Source organism: Salmo trutta, chromosome 20 (assembly GCF_901001165.1).
Source record: "Salmo trutta chromosome 20, fSalTru1.1, whole genome shotgun sequence".
NCBI lineage: Eukaryota > Metazoa > Chordata > Actinopteri > Salmoniformes > Salmonidae > Salmo > Salmo trutta.
The window spans coordinates 29,907,107-29,917,675 of NC_042976.1; the positions used below are offsets into that span (position 1 = coordinate 29,907,107).

A 10,569-nucleotide genomic window follows, 5' to 3' on the forward strand; every position below is an offset into this window, starting at 1 on the left:
AGCTGTCCACTGGGCCCGAGTTGAACCAGCAGGAGGGAGATGACCCCGCGCCGGGAAGCGAGCCATTGTCCAAGGAGGACCTCAGGCTCCCCTTTATGGAGAAGGAGGCACCAGATGGACCCCCCGACACGGGAATCCTCACGGGCCAGTTCGGGACGGCCCAGTTAGAAGACACCAACCACCACAATGCAAGGGGCCAGGTGAACGTGCTGGATGGCATGCTATTACCTGGGGTAAGTGAGTGGCGCTACTCCCACTTCGCCATCAAGCATAATTTATTGTACCAGGTAGTAAAGTACAATGGTGAGACGAAAGACTTGTTACTCATACCCACCCAGAAGGTTAGGACTGTCTTGCAGCTTGCCCACACCCACCTGCTTGGGGCACACCTGGGGATGGAGAAAACCAAGGAGCGGATCGGGAATCGGTTCCTCTGGCCCGGAGTCAAGCGCATTGTGGAGGACTACTGCCGTACCTGCCCGGAGTGCCAGATTACAGCTCCGAGGGCACATTATAGAAACCCTTTGGTTCCCTTGCCCATTATAGGGGTGACGTTTGAGCGGGTTGCGATGGATCTGGTGGGTCCATTGGTAAAGACCATGAGGGGACACCAATACATCCTGGTAATTGTGGATTACGCCACCCGGTATCCTGAGGCGATCCTGTTACGCACAGCGGCAGGTGAAAGGTGTCGCATGGGAGCTCTTCCATTTATTCAGCCGGGTGGGTATTCCGTGGGAAATCCTAATGGACCAGGGCACCGCATTCATGTCTTGTGTAATGAAAGATGTCTGCAATCTGTTATGAATCAAACAGGTGAGGACCAGTGTGTACCATCCACAAACGGACGGGCTAGTCAAACGCTTCAATAAGACCCTAAAGTAGATGCTGAAGAAGTTAATCGAGAGAGATGGGAGGAACTGGTACCAGCTGCTGACCCACCTGATGTTCTCGGTGCGTGAGGTACCCCAAGCCTCCACTGGGTTCTCCCCGTTTGAGCTCTTGTATGGCCGTCGGCCCCGTGGACTGCTGGACCTAGCCAAGGCGGTCTGGGGGGAGCAACCAACCCCCCTTCGCAGCATAGTGGGGCACGTGGAGGAGATGAGGGAGAGGATAACGGTGATTTGGCCAGTTGTGAGGGAGCACATGGCCTAGGTGCAACTCACCCAGGAGCGCGTATACAACCGGGGGGCCCATCCACCAGAGTTCCACCCGAGTGAGAAGGTCTTGGTGCTGATCCCCATAATGGAGAGCAAATTCCTGGGTATGTGGCATGGGCCCTACGACATTGTTGAGCGGGTAGGCAACATCAATTATAAGGTCCACTAACCGTGGGAGGAGAAAACCCGTCCAGCTTTGCCATGTGAACTTACTGAAGAAGTGGCATGCACGAGAACATCTCGTGGAACATCATATCCACACCCATCCGGGAGAAAAAGTACGTAAACAACCATACCAGATACCAGAAGCCCGGAGGGCGGCGGTCCAGCAGGAAGTGAAGACAATGCTAGCAATGGGGGTACTGGAGGAGTCCCACAGTGAGTGGTCTAGCCCTATAGTGCTGGTATCGAAACCGGACAGAACCATCCGCTTCTGAAATGACCTCTGGGGCCTGAACGAGGTCAGTAAATTCAATGCCCACCACATGTGGACTAACTGATCGACCGCTTGGGGAAGGCAAGATACATCAGCACCCAGAACCTGACAAAGAGGTATTGTCAGGTGTCGCTGGCAGCGGCCTCCCAGGAGAACACGGCCTTCTCCATCCCGGGGGGGATATACCACTATTGGGTTCATACTTTCGGGCTCCATGGGGCCCCTAGCAACCTTTCAGAGACTCAGGCTACTACAGTCAATTTGTACCTAACTTTTCTGCAATAGCTTCTCCCCTCACAGACCTAACGAAGGCATACCTACCCCAGAAAGTGCGATGGACGGAGGACACTGAGGCGGCGTTCCAGGCCCTGAAGGACGTTTGCACCCGGTACTCGTCACCCCGGACTTCTCAAAACACCTCCTGGTCCAGACAGACGCGTCTGACACAGGGGTAGGGGCCATCTTGTCCCAAGAGCAGGAAGGCGAGGAGCACCCCATCATGTATGTCAGCAGGAAGCACCTCCCGAGGGAGAAGAAGTACTCGATTGTCAAGAAGGAGTGCCTCGCCGTGAAGTGGGCACTGGACACCCTCAAGTATTACCTCCTTGGGAGGAAGTTTACCCTTACCCTGAAGTTTACCCTGACCATACCGCGTCACCCACTGGTTCCTGTCCTTACAGCAATTCTGTAAGGATAGGAAGTCGTGTTTTCTGACTAGAACCTCCCTGTCTCTGTGTTAATAAATCTAGACGTTCCGCTAGCGGAACACCTGCTCCAATAGCCAATGATGGGCGTGGCGCGAATTACAAATTCCTCAAAAATACAAAAACTTAAATTTTTCAAACATATGACTATTTTACACCATTTTAAAGACAAGACTCTCCTTTATCTAACCATACTGTCCGATTTCAAAAAGGCTTTACAACGAAAGCAAAACATTAGATTATGTCAGCAGAGTACCCAGCCAGAAATAATCAGACACCCATTTTTCAAGCTAGCATATAATGTCACATAAATCCAAACCACAGCTAAATGCAGCACTAACCTCTGATGATCTTCATCAGATGACACCCCTAGGACATTATGTTATACAATACATGCATGTTTTGTTCAATCAAGTTCATATTTATATCAAAAACCAGCTTTTTACATTAGCATGTGACGTTCAGAACTAGCATACCCCCCGCAAACTTCCGGTGAATTTACTAAATTACTCACGATAAACGTTCACAAAAAACATAACAATTATTTTAAGAATTATAGATACAGAACTCCTCTATGCACTCGATATGTCCGATTTTAACCTGTTGGGGCTAGGGGGCAGTATTTACACGGCCGGATAAAAAACGTACCCGATTTAATCTGGTTACTAATCCTACCCAGTAACTAGAATATGCATATACTTATTATATATGGATAGAAAACACCCTAAAGTTTCTAAAACTGTTTGAATGGTGTCTGTGAGTATAACAGAACTCATTTGGCAGGCAAAAACCTGAGAGATTCATTTACAGGAAGTGGCCTGTCTGAGCATTTATTTGCTTTCTTTGACATCTCTTCCAAAAACTGAGGATCTCTGCTGTTACGTGACACTTCCCACGTCTCCAATGGGCTCTCAGAGCCCGGGAAAAACCTGAATGACGTAATTCAAAGCCCTGGCTTTGCTAAGTGGTCTATCAGCACACAAAAGGCTTAGGCGCGTGCACTGCCCGTCCCCGCCTTTCTGTTTTTCCCGTTATTTACAGACAGGTATGCTTTTTCTGAACGTCACATGCTAATGTAAAAAGCTGTTTTTTGATATAAATATGAACTTGATTGAACAGACATGCATGTATTGTATAACATAATGTCCTAGGTGTGTCATCTGATGAAGATCATCAAAGGTTAGTGCTGCATTTAGCTGTGATTTGGGTTTTTGTGACATTATATGCTAGCTTGAAAAATGGGTGTCTGATTATTTCTGGCTGGGTACTCTGCTGACATAATCTAATGTTTTGCTTTCGTTGTAAAGCCTTTTTGAAATCGGACAGTGTGGTTAGATTAACGAGAGTCTTGTCTTTAAATAGCTGTAAAATAGTCATATGTTTGAGAAATTGAAGTAATAGCATTTCAAAGGTTTTGAAAATCGCGCCACAGGATTACACTGGCTGTTACGTAGGTGGGACGATTTGGTGCCACCTAGCCCATAGAGGTTAAAATAGCTTTTCGGTGAAAGCACATTTTGCAATATTCTCAGTAGATAGCCCAGCCATCACGGCTAGCTATTTAGACACCCAGCAAGTTTAGCATTCACCAAAGTCAGATTTACTATAAGAAAAATGTTATTACCTTTGCTGTTCTTCGTCAGAATGCACTCCCAGGACTTCTACTTCAATAACAAATGTTGGTTTGGTCCCAAATAATCCATAGTTATATCCAAACAGCGGCGTTTTGTTCGTGCGTTCAAGACACTATCCGAATGGTCAAGAAGGGTTACGAGCACAACGCATTTCGTGACAAAAAAATTCTAAATATTCCATTACCGTACTTCGAAGCATGTCAACCGCTGTTTAAAATACATTTTTATGCCAATTTTCTTGTAAAAAAGCGATAATATTCCGACCGGGAGTGGTGGTTTTCGTTCAAAGAAAGAGAGAAAGTAAACATGGAGCCGACTCGTGCACGAGCCTTAGTCTCATAGTACTGTGACCGGCCACTATCCAAACGCGCTAATGTTTTTCAGCCAGAGCCTGCAAAGCCACAATTCAGCTTTTTGCCGCCTTCTGAGAGCCCATGGGAGCCGTAGGAAGTGTCACGTAACAGCAGAGATCCCCTGTATTGGATAGAGATAATCAAGAAGGCCAAGAAATGGTCAGACAGTGTACTTCCTGTTTGGAATCTTCTCAGGTTTTGGCCTGCCAAATGAGTTCTGTTATACTCACAGACACCATTCAAACAGTTTTAGAAACTTTGGAGTGGTTTCTATCCAAAGCTAATAATTATATGCATATTCTAGTTTCTGGGCAGGAGTAATAATCAGATTAAATCGGGTACGTTTTTTAACCGGCCGTGAAAATACTGCCCCCTAGTCATAACAGGTTAATCTCTGCACGCTCAACTCAACACCCCATGGTTTACCACAACGGACAGACGGTGCAGTAGACTGCAGGACATGGGAACCGTAGCTTGATACGGTTCACACACAGATGGAACAAATATTCCTAGAGTTCCTTCCATGACCATGTGCATACTGTACAGAAAAACCATGTCTGTCTAATGTTAGTGTTATGTGTGTCTGCCCATTCACTAATGTTTGTGTGTGTGCAGTCTTCCCCCTCTGTGTCTATGTATAGTGTCTGTGTATATGTGTGTGTGAATGGTCCCTTTGTCCTGTTGTTTAGCTGTGTGTGTTCCCCTTTGCAGATGGGAGGCCAGCTGAGGCAGAATGGTATCCCTCATTTAAAGTCCCAGATTTGGAGATCTGCTGCTTGTTTTTCAGTCCCCAGGAAAAAAATTCCGGGCCACATGGGGGCTCCAAAGAAACAGACAAACATCTGTCAGTGTGTGTGTGTGTGTGTCCTCCATGTGCAATGTTTATTTCTGTGTGTCTCCTTCTTGTGCAGTTTGAGTGTATTTTGAGTGTCTTTCATGTGCAATGTGTGTATCTGTGTTTTCAGGTTCCCCATGTGGCCATATGCAGTGTGTGTGTGTGTGTGTGTGTGTGTCTGTGAGCCCCAAACATCCCAGCAGAGCACGGTACGTTATGGACGAGGTGGTTAACGGGCGAAGAGTGTCAGACCACCGGCGACGGTCCGCTATTAGAAGCTGGGTGGCTTCACTAAGACTGACTCAGCATGGAGCAGACGTTTATTTATGGAACAAACATATTACATACATGTAGCTGGAGGTAGCTGTAACCCCACCCCCAAAACCCCCACCATAACTACTATAACCCCAATGAGTCACTGTGACGATGGTCTGGAAGGCTTGCGTGCACACACACACCCTTCTATGGACCTATGATAAAAGCTTCACCATTCACCTGCAAACCTGTCAAAGTAATACCCCTACTGTTCCTGCCTCCACTGTGCTTTTTCCTTCTATGATTTTTTCAAGCTCTCTCTTTAAACCAAACCCTGTTAGAATTGGATCATTAGCCTTTCCTTACACAGACAGACAGACAGAGACAGACAGAGACAGACAGAGAGAGAGAGAAAGATTTGAGGAATCGCTGAATGTGCTGAAGGAAAATAGTTTGTTATTCAACAGTCAATCTTCTGGACCAGACATCTGTAGCTTTACACAGTGCATTCTGCAAAGTATTCAGACCCCTTGACCTTTTTCACATTTTGTTACGTTACAGCCTTATTCTAAATAGTTTTTCCCCATCAATCCACACACAATACCCCATAATGACAAAGCAAAAACAGAGTTTTAGAAATGTTTGCAACAGTATTAAAAAAAATAATATCACATTTACATAAGTATTCAGACCCTTTACTCAGTATTTTGTTGAATCACCTTTGGCAGCGATTACAGCCTTGAGTCTTCTTGGGTATGAAGCTACAAGCTTGGCAAACATATATTTGGGGAGTTTCTCCCATTCATCTCTGCAGATCCTCTCAAGCTCTGTCAGGTTGGATGGGGAGCATCGCTGCACAGATATTTTCAGGTCTCTCCAGAGATGTTTGATCGGGTTCAAGTCCAGGCTCTGGCTTGGCCACTCAAGGACATTCAGAGACTTGTCCTGAAGCCACTACTGCATTGTCATGGCTTGCTTAGGGTAGTTGTCCTGTTGGAAGGTGAACCTTCACCCCAGTCTGAAGTCCTGAGAGCTCTGGAGCAGGTTTTCATCAAGGATCTCTGTATACTTTGCTTCGTTCATCTTTTCCTCGATCCTGACTAGTCTCCCAGTCCCTGCCGCTGAAAAACATCCCCATAGCATGATGCTGCCACCACCATGCTTCACTGTAGGGATGGTGCCAGGTTTCCTCCAGATGTGACGCTTGGCATTCAGGGCAAAGAGTTAATCTTGGTTTCTTCAGACCAGAAAATCTTGCTTCATGTGCCTTTTTGGCAAACTTTAAGCGAGCTGTCATGTGCCTTTTACTGAGGAGTGGCTTCCGTCTGGCCACTATATCATAAAAGACTGATTGTTGGAGTGTTGCATAGATGTTTGTCCTTCCGGAAGGTTCTCCCATCTCCACAGAGGAACTCTACCATCGGGTTCTTGGTCACCTTCCTGCCCTTCTCCCCTGGTCGGCTGGGAAGACAGCTCTAGGAAGAGTCTTGGTGGTTCCAAACTTCTTCCATATAAGAATGATGGAGGCCACTGTGTTCTTGGGGACCTTCAATGTTGCAGTCATTTTTTGGTAACCTTCCCCAGATCTGTGCCTAGACACAATCCTGGCTCGGAGCTCTATGGACAATTCCTTTGACCTCATGGCTTGGTTTTTGCTCTGAAATGTACTGTGAACTGTGGGACCTTATATAGACAGTGTGTGCCTTTCCAAATCATGTTCAATCAATTGAATTTACCACAGGTGGACTCCAATCAAGTTTTAGAAACATCTCAAGGATGATCAATGGAAACAGGATGCACCGGAGTTCCATTTTGAAGTATCATAGCAATGGGTCGGAATACTTATGGTATTATTCTTTTTTCCATATATATACACCTTTGCAAAATGTTCTAAAAACCTGTTTAAGCTTCGTCATTATGGGGTATTGTGTGTAGATTGATGAGGAAAATGTTTTATTTAATCAATTTCAGAATAAGGTTGAAACGTAACAAAATGTGAAAAAAGTCAAGGGGTCTGAATACTTTCTGAATCGACTGTACATTTTATCTCCCAGTATGTTCTGTATGTCCATCTACAATGACCTGAGTCTGCTGGTCTGCTGTCCCTCCAGATCAAACAGAATGATATCACCAGACAGATCCTGTGGCCTCTGCCATATGTCACCCTGTCTCTCAACACTGGTCTAGTGACTGACCATATAAAGAGCTCTATACTGACACCAGGTGGGTGTAAACAGTACAGCAGGCTGAACTTTGAATTCCAAAGACAGTGAATAGGTATAAGCCTACTTTTACTGTAAAACCAATATGATATCTATTCAATACCATATTTCACCACATATTTAATAAACCAAAAATTGATTTCTATCCAATGGAACGGTATTTGTGATTGCCTTGGGTCTTTTGAGCACAAATGGTGGATTGAAGACACATTTTCCAGGTCATCGGAGCCTGTAGCTCTGAACCTCCAACTCCTTGACCCCTGGCCTGGTCACTGTCAGGACCTTCCAGAAGGTGCATTCTCTCTCTACAGGTCAGTGTGTTAGAATGTATGTGGAAGACACCAACATTCCACAATTGTCTAGTCCACTGACTTCTCTGGAACAAGCTCCCTCACGACGCCAGGACAGCGGAGTCAATCACCACCTTCCGGAGACACCTGAAACCCCACTTCTTCAAGGAATACCTGGGATAGGATAAAGTAATCCTTCTAACCCCCACCCCCCCCAAAAAATATATAGATGTACTAGTGTAAAGTGGTTGTTCCACTGGATATCATAAGGTGAATGTACCAATTTGTAAGTCGCTCTGGATAAGAGCGTCTGCTAAATAATGTAAATGTAAATGTAAACATTCTGCTCAGAACATTCTGGGACATTAATCTAAATTGGTCAGAGATGTTTAAGTACTTTATTACCCATTTCTCATATTATTAAATTTACATGAGTAGCCTATGGCCTACAATATGAGCACTAATGTATATTTTCCTAGCTACAGTCATCTGCTACAGTCTACAGTCCTTGAGGGCCACAGTCTTGCAGGGTTTCCTTTCTCCCTGACACTAAACTGATGAATTAAATGTGATGTGGCTCTCAACAAATTGATCGGTGCACCCCTGCGCTCACTCCCATGTAATGTGTCTAATGCATATGTGTGCAGTAACATGGCCTATGTTTACATCTCTCTGAGCTCTGGCTACTGCTGCTGGGTGTCTGTCTCCATCTCCCAGTAATGAGCCTGGCCTGTTGTCCAGATGGGACTGCTCCTTCATACCAAACAGTCATCTTAACAGTGACGTCATCAAACAGGGACACTGCCAATCAAACATGAGCTCAAAGCGTGTGTTGACAGATTCCATTCCATCTCCCTCCTTTCCCTTAGAATCTTAACCAAGGAGGAGTAGGGGATTGAGGTGTAAACTCTGGGGTTATAATGGTTGTCTAATGGTGTGTATAATGGTGTGAGGCAGAGAGAGGGTGCAGTTGTGTCGTGTTGGTTCCTGTCTAGACTGACTAAAAGAGAGAGAGCGAGAGAGAGTGGGGGTTACTCATCTGAAGAGCACACGGACACACACCGATATCCTTCAACATCTCAGAGCCCTGCAAACACTCAGAGCCCTGTAGTAACCATAGAGTCACTCTCCCAGCCTGCTGGCTGTATCCATCACACTGTGTGGCTGCCATGGTAACCATAAGGCGGCGCACAATTGGCCCAGCGTTGTCTGGGTTTGGCCGGGGTAGGCCGTCACTGTAAATAATAATTTGTTCTTAACTGACTTGCCAAGTTAAATAAAGGTAAAAAAAAAAAAAAAAGGATGACTGTAATACTATGGAGGTACATTATACTGTATATACGAATGTATGTGGACACCCCTTCAAATTAGTGGATTCGGCTATTTCTGCGACACCCATTGCGGACAGGTGTATAAAATCGAGCACACAGCCATGCGATCTCCATAGACAAACATTTGCAGTAGAATGGTCTTACTGAAGAGCTCAGTGACTTTCACCGTGGCACTGTCATAGAATGCCACCTTTCCAACAAGTCAGTTCGTCAAATTTCTGCGCTGCTAGAGCTTCCCCGGTCAACTGTAAGTGCTGTTAGAGTCAAGTGGACAAGTCTAGGAGCAACAACGGCTCAGCCGCGAAGTGGTAGGCCACACAAGTTCACAGAATGGGAGCGCATAAATTGTCTGTCATCGGTTGCAACACTCACTGCCAAGTTCCAAACTGCCTCTGGAAGCAACGTCAGCACAAGAACTGTTCGTCGGGAGCTTCATGAAAGTGGTTTCCATGGCCGAACAGCCGCACACAAGCCTAAGATCCCCATGCCCAAAGCCAAGTGTCGGATGGAGTGGTGTAAAGCTCTCCATCATCGGACTCTGGAGCAGTCGAAACGCGTTCTCTGGAGTGATGAATCACGCTTCACCATCTGGTAGTCCGACGGATGAATCTGGGTTTGGCAGATGCCACTAGTATGCTACTGGCCCCAATGCATAGTGCCTGTAAAGTTTGATTGAGGAAAAATAAAGGTTTGGGTCTGTTTTTCATGGTTCCGGCGAGGCCCCTTAGTTCCAGTAAAGTTCTCACTCGAAGCGAGCATAGAAGTAATTTAGCTCGTCTGGTATGCTCGTGTCACTGGGCAGCTCTTGACTGTGCTTCCCTTTATAGTCTGTAATAGTTTGCTAGCCCTGCCACACCCGACAAGCATTGGAGCCGATGTAGTACGATTCGATCTTAGTCCTGTATTGATGCTTGCCTGTTTGATGGTTCGTCGGAGGGCATAGCGGGATTTCTTATAAGCTTCCGGGTTAGAGTCCCGCTCCTTGAAAGAGGGAGCTCTACCCTTTAACTCAGTGCAGATGTTGCCTGTAATCCATGGCTTCTGGTTGGGGTATGTACGTACAGTCACAGTGGGGACAACGTCAGATGCACTTATTGATGAAGCCAGTGACTGATGTGGTGTACTTCTCAATGCCATCCTTTATTTCTATCCAGGGGGCAGAGGTCAACCTCTTAATCAGAAACATATTTCTGCTATTTAGATCATTTGGAACATGTTGTATTACTTTTAGACAACACATTTGGTCAATGTGAGAAGTTAGCTGTTAGAGAGGAGGATTCCAGCCACTATCCACTGCCTAGAAATTTCTGCAGGAGAACTGTTTTACTGTCTGCTGCGTAACCGGCATA

General features: G+C 45.9%; 1 protein-coding gene across 1 annotated transcript in view; it reads right to left on the reverse strand.

The window, feature by feature from the left end:
* Nucleotides 1-10,569, reverse strand: part of col8a1a (collagen, type VIII, alpha 1a) — a 76,877-nt gene that overhangs the window by 64,783 nt on the left and 1,525 nt on the right. The gene's annotated exons all lie outside the window — the stretch shown is intronic.